Genomic DNA, 21,832 nt, shown 5'->3' with positions numbered 1-21,832 from the left:
GCACGTTTGCGCTGGTGTGCGCGCGTTTTAACCCGAATCAGCAAGTTGTAGTCCATCTAAGCATGTGTGCGCACGTGTTAGCTGCTGTGCGCGTGTTTGCCCCTGTGTGCGCGTCCCCCCCCCCGAGGAAACAGACAGGAAAAAGGAAGCACAGCAAATTGTAGGAAGCTACCAGGGAATACTAGCAGAGCTAACAGGTGAAAACAATCAGAAGCAGGCAATTACACAGGCAGAACAGTAGCCCAGCCCAACACTGAAAACTCTGCAAACAACAGTGCAGTATGTGTCTCTCAAGAGACACTGCAACACTGGAGCAAGCTACTAGAAGTGAAAACTGAAAAAGCTTCACTCAGACAAAAAATGCTAGGGGCTGCCATAGCTGTTATAAGGCAACATATGCAACATGCTGAGGGCGGTGACAATGCAAATGCTGCCGGACAACTCACAGTGAGGAGACGGAGAAGAGTGTACAGGCCCAGGGTCACCTATCAGGGGTTACATGAGCTGGAGATAGTGGAGCACTATAGAGTGGACAGAGACCTCCTGCAGCAAATTGTTGAGCTGTGCAGGCCACGCCTCACACACAGAACCAAAAGAGGGGAACCCATCCCAGTGGAAACCAAGGTATGTGTTGGCCTAAGAATACTAGCAACAGGTACCTTCCAGAGACCAACTGGTGATATGATGGGGATATCACAGGCATCAGCATTCAGGGTACTGCACCAGTTCCTGGATGCCATGTCAGCAAATGTCGGTGATCATGTATATTTCCCCAATTCCCGTGAGGTATTGGCCAGCAATATGCGTCTCTTCCAGCAAATAGCGGAATACCCTGAGGTAGTGGGTGCAATAGACTGCACGCATATACGCATCAAAGCACCAGCCGGTGAGCGGGGTACGGTCTACATTAACCACAAGGGCTTCCCCTCCATCAACTGCCAAGTTGTGTGTGATGCCCAGGGCATAATAATGAATGTCTGTGCTGGCTGCCCTGGAAGCTACCATGATTCCCATATCTGGCATCTGACTCAGCTGTACCAGACATTTGCCAATGGGGACATCCCACATGGTCACCTATTGGGGGATGCTGGCTATGCACTGGAGCTGTGGCTGATGACACCCATCAGAAATGCACACACACCTGAACAGGAACGCCATAATGAGGCACACGCACAAACACATAATGTAATAGAGCATGTGTTTGGGCTGCTCAAGTCACAGTTCCGGTGCCTGGACACATCTGGTGGAGCCTTGCAGTACTCACCAACTACATGTACCCAAATTGTCATGGTATGTGCTATGCTACATAATATGATCCTGCGAAAACAGCTGCAGCAGGACCAGCATAGGCCTGGGCCAAACAGCCCCCACCATTGCCAAGGCCATCACAGGCAGAGCGTGACTCGGAGGAGGAACAACCTGAGCCTGTCCCAGTAGGCAGAAGGAGGCGTGCCCAGTATGCTTTGGCTTTGGCAAAGAGGCAACACATAGCACATACACTGGCTCAGTAGGAACTCTGGAAATTATACCCCTCTCTGACTCGCACATCAAGTAAAAGGGATGCCTAAGTTGACACAACCTGCTTTCAAACATGTACAGGGAGTGTAGTATATGCATCCAACATAGGCAGCCCTGCAGCACCACCTGAGGCATGATTGCCATGTGTTAAGCAGTGTAACACCATGTAGTATATGCAAACTTTATGACCCATGAGTAACATCCTACCCTCACCAAGCATGATGCCACAATATGAAGACAAGATGATCAATTACAACAATTGGCGTAAGTATTGTTGTTAGTCAAAGGGGATCCAATGCCTGTCAGCCTGGGATGACATGCTGAGCAAGACACAATGTTCCACTATGGATGGCTTGCACCTATCACCCCTGGCCTTTTGGATACTGGCAAAGGCTGTTGTCACCCCCATAGTGCCTTGAATAGGTAAGGCTCAAAACACAAATCCACCTCCATAGGTATCACAAGGGATACGAAACTCGAAGTAATGCTACCCAATGCCAGAAGTCTAAACTGCAAGATGCATGCAGTCCAAACTCTCCTCAGCATGGAGAATGTTGATATCTGTGCAGTAACAGAAACCTGGTTCAAGGCTCCCAAGAGCACCCTAGCACTACCAGGTTACACCTCATACCATGCTTTACAGCCCCAAAACATGGAACAAACTACAAAAGGAGGGTGAGTATCAATAATTGTCAAGGATACTCACACCCCCAGGTTGGTGCCACAGCATGAAGCAGCACAGACTATCCACGTGCAAGTAACAGTGGCTAAAACTGCCTCCCAGTTCGCAGCCTGCTACAGACCACCCTCCTAAATCCAGGAACCCCACTTGGCCTACTTGAGAACACATGAAAATATGAAGGTCTCTCCAAACAACATTATATTGGGTGACTGCAACTACCCAAACATAGACTGGGAGCATTATTCTAGCTCCAACACCCTAGGCCAAAGGTTCCTAGACGTCATAAACCAAAATGCTATGGAACAACTTGTCACCACTCCCACAAGAGGGATAAACATACTGGACCTGATAATCACCAACATGGGGACTCTATGGCCAAGACGAGAAGTGTATCCCTCACTGGTAAGATCAGACCATACAGTAATCTCACTGGTTATTCACATCCTGACCCCAGTCCCTGGCCAGAAAACCACAGTGAAAAACATGTGTAAAGCAAATTATGCACTCCTCCAAACTGAGGTGGAATCCATTAAAGCCCTTGTGCCTGTGGAAAATATGGCCCAGACCTCAGAACCCTTTGTGAATGCATTCTATGAACACCTTCAGGAATGCATGGACTATGCAATCCCAAATAAAACCAAGACCCAATCCTCCAAACCCAGGCATCCTGTCTGGTGGACCCCAGCCATTAACAAACCATGCAAGAGAAGGAGGAAGCTACTACATGATAGAGCAAAATCCAAAAAGGGAAGGCATCACTGATCAGTATTATGACAAAAAACTATGGCCACACATAAAATCCTCTAAGGCCAGCTACGAGATAAAAATTGTACAGGACACTAAGGATAATCACAAGGCTTTCTTTACTGATGGTAGGAACCTGGGTGGGAATTCCCAGATATGCTCAGAATTAGTCCAAAATGACAAACAATACACCAAACCCACAGACATTGCCAACAACCGACCTGACAGGTTCAGTGCAAACTCCCCCCCCCCCCACCAAAAGGCCAAATATCTATCCCAGCAGAGTGCTGGCCCCCTGACATCGCAGATGCTTAGGTAACAGCCAGCGTCCCTAAAGCAAAACACACAGCATCAATGGGACCAGATGGTGCCCCGGGCTGCATCCAACATGAAGTTCAAGAAGAATTGAACACCAAATAAAACCACTGCTCAATCTCAGCCTTACCACAGGATATGTACCCAAACAGCAGTGTACAGCAACAGTGGTCCCTCTCCACAAAGGTGGTGCCTGAATGGATCATGCAAACTATCACCTCAGAATCCTGACTAGCATGGTCTGCAAAGCTATGGAAAGGATCATCATGGACCTCAGAAATAAAGATATCGGGGACCTACAGACACTGGACCCTACCCAGTGTGGCTTTCCTAAGGGCAGATCCTGCCCCTTAAACCTGGTTGAGTCATTTGAAACAGTCACCAAGGCCATTGATGAGGGGAAGGTGGTCCACACAGCCTACCTGGACCTTGCAAAAGCCTTCCATACAATACCCCACGTGGTCATTATAGATAAGCTCACCAGCTTTAATATAAACCCCTATGTCACTAGATGGGTTGCAAACCAGCTCAAGGACAGAACTGAAATGGTCAAAAATGCTGGAGCCATGTCAGAGTCCAAATCAGCTACAACTGGCATCCCACAAGGCTCGGTCCTGGGACCCCCTTGTTTGGTATATAATTCTCGGAGGTACAGGCCAACATGGAAGGACTGTGTCTGAGCAAGTTTGCAGATGACTACAAACTGGGTGCATGTGTGGAATTCTCTTTGAAAGAAATGTCCCTTTTGACAACTGGAATAACACACTACATGATGTACATTCCTCTTTGTAAACACTGATGATGTCAGCACCCTATAAGTACAGCAGGAGAAGGAAAACCACCCAGTAATGTGAATAGCTCGCTGCGCGAATGCGTCTCTTTCAAGTGTCATAACTTAGTTAGGTAGGGGTTTGAACCTTGCCAATGCTCTGTGTGTGTGCACTTCTCTTTGAAAGAAAAGTCCCTTTTGACAACTGGAATAACACACTACATGATGTACATTCCTCTTTGTAAACACTGATGATGTCAGCACCCTATAAGTACAGCAGGAGAAAGGGCACCATCCAGTAATGCAAATAGCGCGCTGTGCTAATGCATTTCTCTCAAGTGTCATAACGTAGTTAAGTAGGGGTTTGAATCCTGCAAATGCTCAGTGTGTGTGGTGAAGGGGCAGGGGTTGTGCATGTGTGCAATTTACTTTGAAAGAAATGTCCCTTTTGACAACTGGAATAACACACTACATGATGTACACTCTTTGTAAACACTGATGATGTCAGCACCCTATAAGTACAGCAGGAGAATGGAAACCCCCCAGTAATGTGAATAGCGTGCTGAGCTAATGCATTTCTCTCAAGTGTCATAACATAGTTAGGTATGGGGTTTGAATCCTACAAAAGCCATGTGTGTGTTTGTCACACAGTTTGACAATGTGTGGTGGGTTTTGCTTTTATTATTGTATAACATATAATTATAACAGTAATTGCAATGCACACATCAGGTGTGTGTGTGCCACATACAGATATGTACCTGTGACCTTCATTAGTTCCTATGTGTGAAGCCCACCTCATATGAATACAGTTGTTACCTGTGCCAGCATGTCCTGCAGATTCCCAGACTGTACGCCATACATATATGTTGTTGACAATGCAGGCTACTGCAGTGATCTGTGTCCTTGGCTAACTCGGTGACACACACTCATGAAAGCTGTGATATATTAATGTGGGTGAGGGTTCATGTCTGGAGTATATGTCACACATGTTATAACACAGCAAAGTCTGTGAGTAATGGACATCCAGTGTAGGTGTATGGCAACTGTTGCTGATATGCATAAAGGCACCTTCTTGCTTAGGCGATACACCAAGGGACTGCACAATACCTTTGGAAATGTGAATATCACAGGATAGACAAGAAAACACTTGTCCATATGTACACACCATTACCCGTTCTACATGATGGGTGCTGCCACCTACATGGTTACTGGAATACTATGTTAAGTGCATGCTGATGACAAAGTTACAGTTGCATTACAGTAATAGAGCATGGCTTGGACAACAGGTATCTATCTGTATGATACCCATGTGGTGGTCATGTGTGTCATGTGCAGAATGCATTGTAGGCCACTGTATACATTTTCAGTCGTGGATGAACATATCACTAGTGTGTTGACATGTACGTGAAACTGCTATATACCAAACAGTATTCTTCCCAGGGATGTGTGGGGCTCAGTAAGAATGGCTACTGGTATACTGGGTTTCCTACATCTGTGTATCAGTTGAGGATACATCATGTAATAGGTTCATAGGTTCATACTAGGCTATCTGCCCTAGGTCAGTTATAAGCCTAGCCAGACTGTGTTTGTCTTTCGCCACCCATTTTAAATGTATTTTGATATGGCCTTTTTCCAGGTTAGTATACTCAGCCTCTGTGTAACAGTAACACAGAAGTGAAACCCGGGGTAAACCTACAATCTCCCATCCACTCAGCAACAGTCCTCTTGCAGAGAGTCATTAAGGGACTCTGCCTAACCTGGGCTGTGATTTTATTCCAAAGTGAAGGGAGCCTCTGAGTTATGAATCTGTCCCTCCAGCATGTCCTATTTATGTAAGTGCTGAGGTGCAAGTGTCACGAGCGCATAGCTCCATGGAATTTGGATTTTCTGAGGTGCAGCATGTCCATTAATTCCAGGTTAGACATGGTTCTATATGTCAGGCATCTGTTGGAGCCCTTTGATCCCCTTGGTGAGGTACTTTTGTGGACTTTCCAGTTGCTGCAGGTCAGGTGTCTGGTAAGGTACACCACAAAAGGGGCATTGTACTCAATTATGGGCCTGATGAGGGATGACTAAAGAGGCATGATGACCTCCCGTGATCTAGCTGTGAATCCCTTCATGATTAGGTGGCCTATATAAACTGTCTGTGTAACTACTACAACCATGTGGCTGTCAAATGAGAGTTTGCTATCAACTCGGGTCCCCAGGTCCCTAATCATGTGTACAGAACTTAATGGCTTACCACCTATGTGTTAATTTGTGGGCACTTTGTTCTTGCCAAAGGGGATGACTATACATGTTTTGGTGTTTAGCTTGAGGCCATGTCTCTGGCACCAGTTGTCTGTTTCTATGAGGCCCTTTTGTAGGATGCTTCTGTTGGCTGGTGAGTTGATTATGGTGCCTAGTTTGCAGTCATCTACGAACCTGCTCAGACACAGTCCATCTGTGTTGGCCTGTACCTCTGAGAAATATATACCAAACAAGAGAGGTCCCAGGACTAAACTCTGTGGGACACCACTTGTAACCAGTTTGGAGTGTGACATGGCTCCAGCAATTCTGACCATGTGTGTTCTGTCCATGAGCCAGTTTGCAATCCATCTAGTGACATAGGGGTTTATAGTTATGCTGGTGAGCGTCTCTATAATTCGCGAGTGGGGTATTGTATCGAAGGCTTTTGCGAGGTCCAGGTAGGCTGTGTTGAACACCTTCCCCTTGTCACTGGCCTTGGTGACTGTTTCAAAGACATCAACCAGGTTTAAGAGGCAGGATGTGCCCTCAACAAAGCCGAACTGGGTAGGATCCAGTGTCTGTAGGTCCCCAATATTTTAATTTTTGAGGTCTATGATGATCCTTTCCATAGCTTTGCAGACCAAGCTAGTCAGGCATATGGGGTGATAGTTTCCAGGATCTGTTGAAGCACCACCTTTGTGGAGAGAGATCACTGTTGCTGTACTCCACTCCTTGGGTACATATCCTGTAGTAAGGCTGGGATTGAACAGTAGTTTTATGTTTGTGTTTAGCTCATGTAGGATGCAGCCTGGGACACTGTCTGCTCCCATAGACGCTGTGTTTTTGCTTTGGAGAGGGCGACTGACCATCTCAGATGTCAGGGGGGCATCACTCTGCTGAGATATATATTTGCCCTTGTGGTGTGGAGGGGGGGGTGAGATGTTTGTGCTGAACCTGTCAGCAATGATGTTGGCAATGTATGTGGCTTAGGTGTATTCTTTGTCATTTAGGACAACTTCTGAGCATATCTGGGAATTCCCACCCAGATTCCTAACATAAGTAAAGAAAGCCTTGTGATTATCCTTAGTGTCTTGTGCAATATTTCTCTTGAAGCTGGCCTTAGACGATTTTATGAGTGCCCGTAATGTTATCAAAATACTGATCAGAGATGCCTTCCCTTTGTGGGATATTGCTCGATCATGTAGTAGCTTCCTCCTTCTATTGTTTTCTGTTATGTGGCTGGGGTCCACCAGACAGGACGCCTGTCCTTGGAGGATTGGGTCATGGTTATATTTGGAATTGCATGATCTGTGCATTCCTGAAGGTGTTCATAGAATGCGTTTATAAAGGATTCAGCAGTGTGGGCCGTATTTTCCACAGGCCCGGGGGCTTTGAAGGATTCCACCTCTCTCTCGGTTTTGAGGTGTGGGATTTGCTTTAGACAACTTTTTCACTGTGGTTTTCTGGGCAGGGGCTGGGGTTGGGATGTGAATATACAGTGAGATTACTCTATGGTCTGATCTTACCAGTGAGGGATACACTTCTGGTCTGGAGCATAGAGTCCCCATGTTGGCGATGATCAGGTGCAGTATGTTTTCCCTCTTGTGGGAGTGGTAACAAGTTGTTCCATAGCATTTGAGTTTATGAATTCTAGGAACCTTTGGCCTAGGGTGTTGGAGCTACAGTAATGCTCCCAGTCTATGTGTGGGTAGATGAAGTTGCCCAATATAATGTTGTTTGGAGACACCTTCATATTTACATGTGTTCTTAAGTAGGCCAAGTGGGTTTCCTGGGTTTAGGAGGGTGGTCTGTAGCAGGCTATGAACCGGAAGGCAGTTTTACCCACTGTTAGTTGCATGTGGATAGTCTATGATGCTTCATGCTGTGGCACCAACCTGGGGGTGTGGGTATCCTTGACATTTATTGATACTCACCCTCCTTTCATAGCTAGTTCCATGTTTTGGGGCTGTACAGCATGGTATGAGGTGTAACATGGTAGTGCTAGGTTGCTCTTGGGAGCCTTGAACCAGGTTTCTGTTACTGCACAGATATCAACATTCTCCATGCTGAATAGAGTTTGGACTGCATGCATCTCGTGGTTTAGATGTCTGACATTGAGTATCATTACTTCCATTTTCTTATCCCCTGTGATACCTATGTAGGTGGGTTTGTGTTTTCAGCCTTACCACCAGAATGCAAACATGTGCAGACATTACACTTTTGGAATTAACACTGGTGTATAAAAAAACTACAATGACAATCATACTGTTAATGCATCAGGCATGCTGGGATATAACCACATTGATATCATTACACTGTACTGTAAACAACATGATAATATTACTACAGTGCTATGTAGTCACCCTGTGCATCAGCACCATGCTATCCTGTTCCTGCATCAATGTTACAGATTGCAGGAGGTGGCACAGTTTCATCATATGCACAGAGTGTGTACTTGGTATGCCAGAGTCTGCCATTGACACATCCAATCAACATGTATGTGTGTGTGTGTGTTAGTGAGGGACAACAGTACAAAATGGGGCAATGTTGATGCGGTGTGTGTGTATATGTGTTAGCCCTAGATGTTAGCAATATGCATGTGTGTATGCATGCACACAGTTCCACCACATGGCTGCCATATACGGGTGTTTGTGGACAGCCACAGACTGTACCTGCCAGGTCATACAGATCACTATCTCTGGCCATGGACACGTTACCTGTGCCTGGCAGGGGTGCTACGGACAGTATCAGGTACTAAGCCAGACGGGGTACTGTCATCAGAAGCAGTTGGTTGATGACTGGACACATGTCCCTGCTGGGACAGTCCAGAGTCATGTGCACGTGGTCTTCTAGGAAGGTCTGATGACAGCACAAATCCAGCATTGCTGGGGCTGGTACTGGCACTATGGGAGTGGCTGCGGGTTTGTTGTCGCCCGCGACGACTGCCAGCTGATGATGTTGCTGGCATATGTCCACGTCGATGCCTCAACCGTCCTGCATTGCCCTGGTTCATGGACATGTAGTTGTGGAACAGATCTAATGTGTCCCCCCAATGTCTGTCAATGACATCACCAACAGTACGGATGGCAGCCGCAATGTCACGCATAGTGTCATTCATAGCAGTGCGATGTGCTCTAAGCTCTCTCAGACCCTGTCTGGTGTACCGTTCCATATGTGCCTGTGCCTGCATTACAGCCCGGAACATAGCTGAGGTTGAAAGACCTCTGTGGGCACGTCTGACAGGGGCAGTACAACCACGGATGCTCCCACGAGAACCCCTGGACATCTGCCTGTGTGGTACCATGTCAGGACTCTGGCCATGGCTGCTGTGAGGGGATGCATGTGCCACTGATACCACATTACCCTGGTCAATGCCAACTGTATGCTGTCACTCAGCTACGGACATTGGTGACAATGGATGTATCGGCAGGATGACTGTGCGCATTGATGGGGTTGACTGCTGTGTACTGTTGATTGGCTGACCAACAACAGACCCTGTCACACCTCCCTGTGCCATTACACATGTATCATCATTATCACTATCCCCAGCAGTGGCTTCAGGTTCCCTGCTGCACGCCAACAGAGCAACACCAGAATCTGTGAGAGGAAGACAGGAAACACAGTTTACAATGTGTACACAATGTTACCACAGATGCACACGGGCACATGCACACATGCACACATGCACACATGCACATGCACACATGCACACATGCACACGGGCACATGCACGCGGGCACATGCACATGCACACATGCACACATGCACACGGGCACATGCACACATGCACACGGGCACATGCACACATGCACACAGGCACACATGCACACAGGCACATGCACACATGCACACGGGCACATGCACACATGCACACAGGCACATGCACACGGGCACAAGCACACATGCACACGGGCACATGCACACATGCACACGGGCACATGCACACGGGCACATGCACACATGCACACGGGCACACGGGCACACATGCACACTCCTCAGTACAGCAGATACAAACACACACACACCTGCAATCCAACACATACACAATACTGTTTGAGGGTATTATTAGTATTAATATTATTATTAGTATTAATAGTATTGTTATTACACACTCACCAGCATGGATTGGCTGCCTTGCTGTTACTCCAGAGGGACCTGCACAAATAAGAGAGTTATTGTCAGTGGGCACAACTGTGCCATTGATACTGTGAGTATGATACAGTACAGTAGTACAACAGTTGGCTTTCACAGGTGTACTGATGATATTCAGAATATCAATCTTGCACAAGAATAGGCAGGATAACAGCTACACACACAGTACACATCTCACACATGCATGAACTACCAGTGCAGAGAACAGTCAACTACAGATATGGCATGTTACCTGCACACTCCATGTCCACATGCTGGGTGGCTCCACCCTCAATCATGACACATGTCTGTGGATGTTGTTGTTGGCCTGGAGCCACAACACTTAGGAGGAGCTCCTCCACTCTGGTGAGGAGGGCTGGATAGGTACCCCACCACCTGTGGCAAGCTGTTGTCTGTGGATATCAGACGCAAGCTGATGGACATTTCTAATTAAATCACTGCAGTGATGGCATACCTGCTCATATGTCCAGTTATGCATGCCTATGTCATTTACCCGACGGACAAGGTCTTGCTACAGCGCAGCCCACTCCTGCTGGTTCTGGCTGGTCCTGGAAAACAGTGTAGAAAAATCCCACACCAGGCTCTGGTGTATCTCCTCATCCTCTGCAGCTGAATAACAGGGGTTGCGCTGATGCACCATTGCCCTGGAAGGAAAAGAAAAATATGTGAGCAAGTAATATGGCACACGTAATACTCTACTGTACTGATATCACTGAACTGCCATATATAGCATCTGTCTGTCTATCAGGGTATACACATGTAAATTACCACATATCAGTGGTCAGCCAACAACTGTGTGACAGTGCCTGGCACACTCCATACAACACACTAGTATACACCACCACTCGGCACACTGTTTGAGGTACAATGCACAACCTCACACTGGGGGTATGTATCAAGCTAATGGATGGAGAATATTGTCATCCCATGCAATGCATGCAATGCACATTTACGGTTTCACTGGCAATCCACCCTAGTCTTTGCTGCCATACCCCTACCTACACCGCAGTCATACACAGGGAACTACAGCACAACATATGGCAATGTAGTATGTTTGTATCCCAATAACTGACACATCCTTCTCTGGCCTCACACTGAGGGCACACACTACCATGACAGACACAAAGTCATGCTGAGCAATCACACCATTACAGACCTTGCACACAGTCAGTGTCACACTCATTCCACATCACATAGTTGGTATTGCAATGAGTACATGTGTGTGTGCATGGTGTCATAGGTAGGTACTACGCTATTGGCCCTGGGCCTACGGCAGCATAGCCTTATGCTACCCTGCCCCTTGGGACACATGTAATGTGATTGTACTTGCTCCTGTCAAACAGTTACACAGAGGTGACTCATACGGCATATTACCTATCTCCATAACATTCATCAGGGGTATGTCTGACATCTACTAATAAGGAGCCTTGCTTGTTAATGCTGGGTGGTTTAGTCCAGGGTATGGCTTATTTGTGGATAGGAACCTGTACCTCCAGCATGTGCTCTTTACTGTGGTGACAAGGATGAGGGCCATAGGTAATTTAGGCTGGACAGGTTGTGAGGTGTTACCATGGCGGTTGGACAACTGATATGGGTGTGACATAACTCTGTATATCCAGCAGTGGTAACCTCTGTGTAGGTAGTATGAAAGGCACTCTATCTGTGGTTTTGTCAGTCACTCTGCATAGGGAATGTGTTTGAGGGCATTATCACTCTTTGTTAGGTATGTCTGTGGCCTTTTCCCTTGCTGTAGTTGTCATGGGAGGTACATACTGTGTAGGACATTGTGAGGTGTAGAGGGGTACACTGACCTACATTTCCCTAGCTGACACACCATTTGTGATGACACATACCATGTACAGGGATTACAAGACTAGTGTGCCACTGTGAATATCAAAGGGTAGGCTATTGTACACTTGTTTCCCATGTTCCCTTCTGACACCTCCAGTAGTAGGCAGGCAACCACCTATGTGGTAGTTAGTGGTTAAAGTGTTTTGGAATGGGGTATGGTACTCCAGTATCCACACTGGTGTTCAGTCCATGCCTTTGTCACCAGGCACCTGTTGCAATACATCTGTCCCCATGTGCCTCTCTCTCTCTCTCTCTGTATATATATATATATATATATATATATATATATATATATATATATATATATTCATATACATACATATCTATAGACATTCATAGCTGTCTATATATGTGTATGTATCTATATATATCTATATATGTATGTGTCTATTACATCTATATATCTATATGTATATACATATTCTATCTATATATATATATATATATGTCTATCTATTTATACATACCTCTCTATCTATGTATATATATATATATATATATATATATATATATATATATATATATATATACATACACACACACACACACACACACACACACACACACACACACACACACACACACACACACACACGCACACACACACTAACATACTTCTAAACATCCATTGCTGTACAACCTACATTGTACATTGTACATTGTACTACAACCTACATTGATATGTGCACATAGCAACCTTCAACTACATATGTATGTCCAGCCTTCACTAACAGTTGCAGTATGTCCCTTTCCCTATGCACATCTTCATATACATATAGATACAGACTGCTAACACATATGGAGGGTTCACAGTATGTAGATTATTAGATTATGTAGTTTACATTACCTTTGTTTCTGACAGCTTTTTGGATGGCTGGCTTGCTGGCTGGCTGGTTGGCTGGCTGGCTGGCAGGCAGACTGGCTGGCTGGCTGGCTTGATGGCTTGTTTTTTTTTTTGGTCTCTCTCTCTCTCTCTCTCTCTCTCTCTCTCTCTCTCCCTCCAGTTGCTGCAATGATATTATTGCATGTGTGGAATGGCAGTACAGGCTGCTTTTGTAGGTATCTGCACATGTGCATGTGATGGCCCCTGCACCAATTGTTGGGCAGCATTTACTAATTGCATGCAGCCTGCTGTGTGGTAATTGCAGTTCTCACTGTGATTTCAGGGCAGTGCTATAAAATGTTAGGTTAGGTAGGCATAGGCCTTTCAGTTTTGCAAGGTGGGGACCATGCTGGTTTGCTGTGGACACTGTTGTGTCAGTCAAAAGGTTGGTATGTTTCTCATATCTAAGGCTGTGTTGTAGCCACTGAAATGCATGTTGCACTGAAACCTGACTGTTGCTTCTTCCAGTTCATTCTTCTCAGTGTGTATGTTAACTCACACCTAATAATGCTAACACTGTTTACATGGGAGTATGTACTTTCCTGTGGGACTCGTGGATTAACTGGTATACAACAGTAGCTCTTGCAATGTGTTTCTATGGCTTCACTATTTTGCCTTTACATTCACTCCTTGAAGGCCTGATATTTGTCTTTACTGGAATGTGTTGCTATGGCTTTCCTATTTTCCATTTACATTCACTCCTTGTAATGCATGATATATTTCTTTCAGCAGCAATTTCTTATATGTTTGGTGTGGTTTGGTGGCTCTGCATGCAGTCTGGTGAGGCCAAGGTCTGGGGTTTGATACTTACAAGGGTATCTTATTTTGCTGCTGAGCAGTAGTAGGGCCTTGTACTTTGTACTAACAGTTATGAATATCAGGCACATGCAGTGCTTGTAAACTGCTATACTGTCCTTAGTTTGTTAGATGGCTGCATCCTTTGATATTTCTGGGTTGTACTCCTACATGAGGGTGTGCTTGTGGAAGCAATCTTACAGCTATTCGCAGAGTGTGTAACAGCAGACAGGCTGATATGCCTGTGTGTTTCTGACACTTGCAGACCTCAGATACTCTCGGGTATATACTTGAGCAGCCTCAGGGAACGGTACATATCAGTGGGATACACCCGTGATATATTTCAGATATTCTGCAGTTGTGACTGTGGGGTATTTTGTGCATATGTATTACTACACCATTTCTGACATGCAAGTAGTGTGTACTTTAACTTATTGACGGTCACCATTACGTGGGATTCCCCACCTTTCTGCCTACTGTTAGTACATTTCACAAGGAGTCAGTGGGGCACAGGTAACATTTTTTGACAAATGAAGGACATCGCTGTAAATCAGTCACAGTTGGGATGTCTGGCCTCATACCTATTCAAATATGGTGGTGTTTATCCTGCTCTGATACCGTGTGTGGTTTGTAAGGTGCTACTCTAACATTATTACCTCCTAGCATGGCTGTTTCTCTTATCACACTAATGTAATGCAATTCCACAATAATTGCCAGTAAAGATACAGGAAACAAGCTTTGTGTAATGGCCTTCCTATATTCCCTTTACATTCAGTCCTTCTATGTCATGATATATTGCTTTCAGCACCAAGTTCTTGTATATCAGTTATGGATTAGTGGTAAGTCATGCAGACTAGTGTTTCCAAGGTCCTGTGCTCGAGACTGACAGGGGAATTTTATTTTGCTGATGAACAGACTACAGGCCTTGCTTAGCTGAGCGCACACTCGCTTAGCTAAGCGCACACAAGCGCACACCCGCTGACAAATGCTTAAAAGTGCTTACTCCCGCTAATACCCATGCTAATTTCTTTTAAAGAAAAGAAAATGGGGAGATAGGAAAGTGGTGAAAAAGGGGGCACAAAGAGGGTAGGACAGTAGGAAAACAAGCTCGGGATGTGCAGGAAGGATGTAGGGAAGGCCCATAGCTGCCCATTTCTTTACCAGCAACAGCTGTGTATATGTGTGAAATTTGGTGTGAATTTTGAAACCTTCCACCCCTGAGAGAGGGGTGAGGACAACAAAATATGTTGTACAGCCAATGTTAATTATCAGTTGACATGTCCAGCAGACATGTCTGCAAAATGGGCAGGCTATGTATGGGGCGTAATTTTTTTGTGGGAACAGAGTGCCCTTTTTATATATTTTTTTTCAGGTGAGAGTGGAATGTGAGGTACAGGAAGTAGGTATATTTGGGGAGGTAGGTTGGGGAGGTTAACACACAAGACAAACAAGACACATACAGGGGCAGAGTATGACACATGTGGGGGTAAACACAATTGATGGGGATGGATGTTTGGATATCGCAAGCCCATGAGCCCACAGATGGCAACAGTGGAACTGAGATTCCCACCCATGGGCAGTTACCACTGCACCTTCACTGCCCAGGACGGGGCTGTGCTGGGGGCTGTATAGGATGGGCAGGCACACCCGTGAGTTGTGCCACCCTCGCCTCGAGCTGGCGTAGGGGATCAAGCACAGCATGCCTGATCTCGCTACGCACCACAGACCAGACACTATGGAGGGTGAGTGGACGTTCTCCTCCGGCCATGCTTGCAGAGGGGGGGCGAGCCCCATCCCCTGCAGCGCTTCCACCCGAAGGTGGCACAGGGCCACCGAAGGAGGTTCCGGCCTGGGCACTGGTGCCAGGTGCACACGCCAGCTGAGGTGGGAGAGGTGAGTCCGCTGGAACCCGCCTTCCCTGTTGTCCTATGTTTATCAGTATTTTATGACATTTTGGGTTAGTAACAAACAACACCATTCAAAATTAGTTGTAACAGCATGCATCAGTATTCCCATTAACCAAACACCCATGAATTCCAAACATTGAACAGCAAGCATAACACATGCATATTTAGAACAACAGTACACAATCCAACAGCATGCATGGTTGATTGATGGCAACAGGCCATCAGGTTTGGATATGTGAACAGGGCACATGCATCAACGTACATGCAGATATGTATGAACCAACAGGACAAATGTCCATGGGAATTAATTGTATATACACATACCCAGTTTGGTGTGGAATGGCATCATTTGTGAAAATGGGGTAGGGTGAAGAAATATTACATTAACAACTTAAACTACCTATACATATGCTGTACATTCCTAGTAGCTGCAGATATATCTCCCCTACATGTCTTTGTACAGTTTCCTATATGTAACCTTAGGAATGTTGGTGATGGGAATGTTACTGCTACATTAATATACATTCCATTTTTATTCATACATGTTCATATCTGGCTGTGTTCAGGTACAGCATCCTGCTACATTTGATTTATATGGCTCTAGACAACTGTGGATGTTCAGTATTTCATACAACCATACTATCTCCATATTGCAAGGGTACAGCACCATATCCAAATTGTGGGACAGACACATTCCAGGTTCAGTACTTTATTACACCCATTTCACTCTTTGGTTGTGGCTGTCTCATTCATTTCATTATGTATTGACTGCAGTATAACTTTATTCCAGACTTATTACAGCTTTCTTGGTCAATTCATACCCTCTTTCTCACACTCTCACTTGTTTTATTTTTACCATTCAAGTAGGTACTTAATTCTAGGCGTTATTAACATTTCTTACTTGGTTACAACAATCCTTTCCAACAGACTCACTTATTTCATATGGCAGATTTTAAAAGGGGGTGTATTTGACACATGTCTATCCTTTGTAGATTGATTACCAGTCATTTTCAGGGTGAAGCAGTTATCTGATATTACAATACAGGTGGAAACTCTATTTCAGACTTGTTTAATGTTTATTTCTGGATTACAGGCTGCATCACTTATCTAATCTTACAGTACTAGCAGAATCTTTCTTCTAGGCTTATTTGAACTTTATTAATATGTAACAACACTGAACTCTTTTACAAGCTGTCTCACTTATATTCTATAACAATTCCAGCAAAATAATTACTAACCTGCCTGGTGGCGCAACCTCACCAGCCTATCAGCATAGGCTCATTGATGCATGGAATGGACACCTGCAGCTGTAATATAAATGAAGTAATATTGAAACATACATCTCCATAATATAGGCTAGGATAATTTCTTACATACTTAATTACATGGATACTTACTCAGTAGTGGGGCGTTGGGCATTTGCCAGACCTCCTGGATCCAACGGTTCAGCTGGTCCTGCTTACGTCTCTTCAGGTCCGCATGGTGGTGATGGATCTGTTCACCAGTCCTTGGTATGCCTGTGGAACTGATGAGATCATGTGCCAACCGGTTCCACGCCTCTGCCTTGTATGCACCCCAGTGAACCTGGCCCTGCATGAGTTGAGCCTCATGATCATGGACTAGGAGCCAAACCATATATTTGGACTCCTCAACACCCCACCTCTGTGCTCTAAAGTGGCTTCCCTCTCCTGCACCTGCCTTCCTGACTGCAAATGGGTACTACAATCAGTTATGCTGTGTATTCCCACCTTTGGGGCTTATATATGCCCGTTTTCCCGCACTTATCTGTGATTGGCCATTTTGGATATTTATCAGCTTAAGAAAACCTGCTTTGTCATGCTTCTATTTCCATTCATTCCTATATATATGCTAATACTGCATTTCTCAGTACAACTGTCATGGCTTAGTGGTTCAGTACTTTGACTGTGGTGCACAGTATCCTGGGCATTGCTTTTTTTGTTTTTACTACTGTCTAGACAGGCTAGGAGGTGTGTCTGTGTAAAGGCGGTTTTGATACAGCTTGCTCAATGTTGCCCGCTGGTAAGCCGGTTGGTGCACTGCACAGCTCCGCGCAAACGGCTTACGCTGGGTAATGCGTTATTTGGCTATGACCACGCATATTACGTTGTGTGAAGTGTTGCTCAGCTACAGGCACTCATTTTAAGCATGTTAAAGCGGTGCTCAACTTCGGGCACTCATATTACACCTGTTAGAGTGCTGCTCACCTATGGGCACTCATATTCGGATTTGTAAAGCCTTGCTCAGCTATGGGCACTTATACAATTTTTTTATATTTTCTTGTGTCAGATTTCTTCAAAAATACATGGCTCATTTCATTACATTTTACTTAAATTATAGTTATTTATATATATATATATATATATATATATATATATATATATATATATATATATATATACATATATGTCAGGGGATTGTTTCCTGCTTATTTAACTAAAAATAGAAAATGATGTTGTGGGGGCTCGAACCGTGACTACCTCCTCTTTGGCCAACGTCTCTACCGCTACACTATTGCTACTTGGCTTAATTTGCATATTTAGATCTTATATGCTTTTCAATGACTGCTAACTGTGGCTGAGCGGAGGGCATACCCGTGCAAACGAGCGCAACTACGGGCAAACACTTTGGAAATTATAAAAAAAAAAATTAAACTGCTATTTTTACATTTTACATTACAGTTGGGTTTATAGTATGTGGGGGCATGTGTGGTGTTGTGTTCCTTCACATTTCTGTGGACTCGCTCGTGGGAGTTTACTTTCAGGACTCTGACTCTTCTGGGGGCATGTCCCTTTGCAGAACTCGGCATTCAGACACGCCCCCTACTTTCCTACATGGACCGTGTTAGCCTAGGGTGTGATTCAGCATGCCCTCATGAATATGCATGGCATGCTGACGTCATACTGTTAGACTGCAGCCTCCGTGTAAGACATATTAACTCTTACACGGAGGTTTCGTGAATCCTGCCCATTGTCTCAGTCATGCATCCCTGTTCTCCTCAGAGAAAAAAATGAATAATTTCTCTAAGCAACCACTACCTTGGGGTGATATATTTAATTTTAAGCACATATCATTGCATTTGCTCCATATTGCTTTAATTACTTACTCTTATTTTGTTAATCTATTTTTAGCTATGTAAAGTATCTCATACATAAAAGTTATTGTCATATAAACTGCTAGTATATTTTCTTTCTCTTAGTAATTTAGTAGTATGCACTTTCTGCATTTTATCAGTATATTTATGAACATGCAGACAGTGCTCGTACACTGTATGAAAGAATCTCTACAGGTTTCAGACAGTCACCCATTTGCAGAGCTGCAAGGCAGTACCACACAATACTGTTACTATGGATAATAGTCAATGGATGTTTAATGCTTTATAGGTTCATAGGTTCATAGGTTCGTACTAGGCTATCTGCCCAAGGGCATTTATAAGCCTAGCCCATAGTTATTTGGCTTTCGCCACCCCTTTAGTTTGAATAAAACTATGCCTATTATTTTGCTGTGCCTCTGTCAAGCAGTGACACTGAAGTAATCCCTGGGGTATATCTCCCATCCATTGTTCAAGATTCCTCTTGAACAAGGCCAGCGAGGCCATGTACCGGGATTTTGTTCCACAGCATAGGGAGTCTCTGGGTGATGAATTTGTCCCTCCAGCACGTTCTATTAATAACCGTGTCAAGGTTTAAGTCTCCCCGCCCTTGTGGTTCTGAGGGATCTAGATTTTTTGAGGTGAAGCATATTCATCAAATCAGGGTTTGACATGGCCTTATATGTCAGGCACAGGTCACCTCTGAGCAAGCGGTATGAGTCTGAATAGAGCTGGAGTTCTTTCAGTCGGGCAGCATAAGACATATTTTTGAGACCCTTTATCCTTTTGGTGAGGAACTTTTGGGGCCTTTCCAGCTGCTGCAGGTGTCGGGTCAGATACATTCGAATGGGGCATTGTACTCAATCATAGGTCTAATGAGTGATGAGTACAGGGGATGATGACCTCCTTGATCTAGATGTGAATTCCTTCATGATCAGGTGGGCAATGTAGAAGGTTTTCCTAACTACTTTAGCAACATGAGTGTCAAACGAAGGCTACTGTCAACCTGGGTCCCCAGATCCCTGATGACTTCTTCTGTGCTCAGTGGATTGCCACCTATATGGTAGCTAGGTAACCTTGTTTTTCCCAAGGGTATGACTATGCATTTCTTGGCATTTAACTTTAGGCCATGGCTCTGGCACCAGTTATCCGCTTCTGTGAGGCCCTTCTGAAGGATATCTGTGTCAGATGTGTTTTTCGACCCAGTTTGCAGTCATCTGCAAACTTTGTCAGCCATAACCCTACTGTGTTTGCTTGTACTTCAGAAAAGTAGATGCCGAACAAGAGTGGACCCAGGACTGATCCCTGTGGGACACCACTTGTGACAGGCTTTGAGTCTGACATGGCTCCAGCAACTCTGACCCTGTGGGTTCTGTCACTTAGCCAGTTTGCAACCCATCTTGTGATGTATGGGTTTACATTCAAGCTGATGAGTTTTTCGATGATACCTGAGTGGGTATTGTGTCGAAGGCCTTTGCCAGGTCAAGGTAGGCTGTATGGACTGCCTTTCCTCATCAATGGCCTTGGTGACTGTCTCAAAAAAGTCAACCAAGTTTAAAAGGCATGATCTGCCTTTGACAAAGCCAAACTGGGTTGGATCCAAAGTCTGCAAGTTCCCTATGTCTTTATTTATGAGTTCCATTATGATCCTCTCCATGGCTTTGCAGATAAGGCTTGTCAAGCTAATGGGATGGTAATTTCCAGGGTCATTGGAGGCACCGGGACCAGTGATCCTGAGGTGAGGCTAAGATTAAACAGCTGTCCTAACTGGGTTTAATTCCTCATTGAGTTCGTGGAGCACACAGCCGGGGACACCATCTGGTCCCATGGATGCTGTGTTTTTTGCTTTGGAGAGAGCAGTTCTCACCTGGGTGTTGGAGATGTTTGGGGGCTACAATCCTCTGGTATAGTCTCCTTTGGGGGAGGGGGAGAAGTTTGCACTGAACCTGTCAGCCAGTATGTTGGCAATGTGTAGGTTCAGTAATCTTCACATCATTTTGAACTAATTCTGAGCATATCTGGGAGTTTCCTCAGGTTTCTAACATAGCTAAAGAAGGCCTTATGATTGTCTTTTGAGTCCTTGGCGATTTTTTCTCAAAATTTGCCTTGGATGATTTTATGAGAGCTCTTAGTTTTTACTTATAATGATCAAAGGTGTCTTACCTTTCAAGGATTTTGCTCTATCTTGTAGTAGCTTCCTCCTTTTGTTGTAGAGCTTGTTTATGGCTGGGGTCCACCAGACTGGATGCTTTGCTTTGGTACAAAGAGTCTTAGTTTTGTTTGGGATTGCCTGATCCATGCAGTCCTGTAGGTGCTGGTGGAAGGCATTTGTAAGTGATTCAGCGTTTGAGTAATGTTTACCACTGGCTCAGGGGCCTTAAAGGAGACCACATTAGTTTTAGAAGTGTGAAGTCGGCTTTTGAGAAGTTTTTCACTGTGGTCTTTTTATTTCAGGTGGGGCGGATGAGGACCTCCAGCAAGATTAGTTTATGATCTGATCTCACCAGTGACGGGTATACTGTGTTGAACATTTTGATCCCATGTTCGTGATGATGAGATCAAGTATGTTTTCCTCTTGTGGGATGGTGACTAGTTGTTCCATGGCATTTGAGTTTATGAACTCCAGGAACCTTTGGGCTAGAGTGTTTGGGCTTGAGTAGTGTTCCCAGTCTATATTAGGGTAGTTGAAGTCACCTAGTATGATGGTGTTTGGAGATACATTTATCCTCCATTGTTTTCAGGAAGGCCATGTGAGGTTCCTGAGTTTGAGAGGGTGGCCTGTAACATGCTAAAATTGCAGAGCAGTCTTGCCTATGGTTAATTGCACCTGGATGGTCTCCGATGCATCGACCTTGAGGTGTGGGTGTCCTTATGAATA

The sequence above is a fragment of the Protopterus annectens genome, chromosome 3.part1 (genome assembly GCF_019279795.1).
Source record: "Protopterus annectens isolate FY-2018-M chromosome 3.part1, PAN1.0, whole genome shotgun sequence".
NCBI lineage: Eukaryota > Metazoa > Chordata > Ceratodontiformes > Protopteridae > Protopterus > Protopterus annectens.
Note: the sequence above shows the minus strand (reverse complement) of the source record.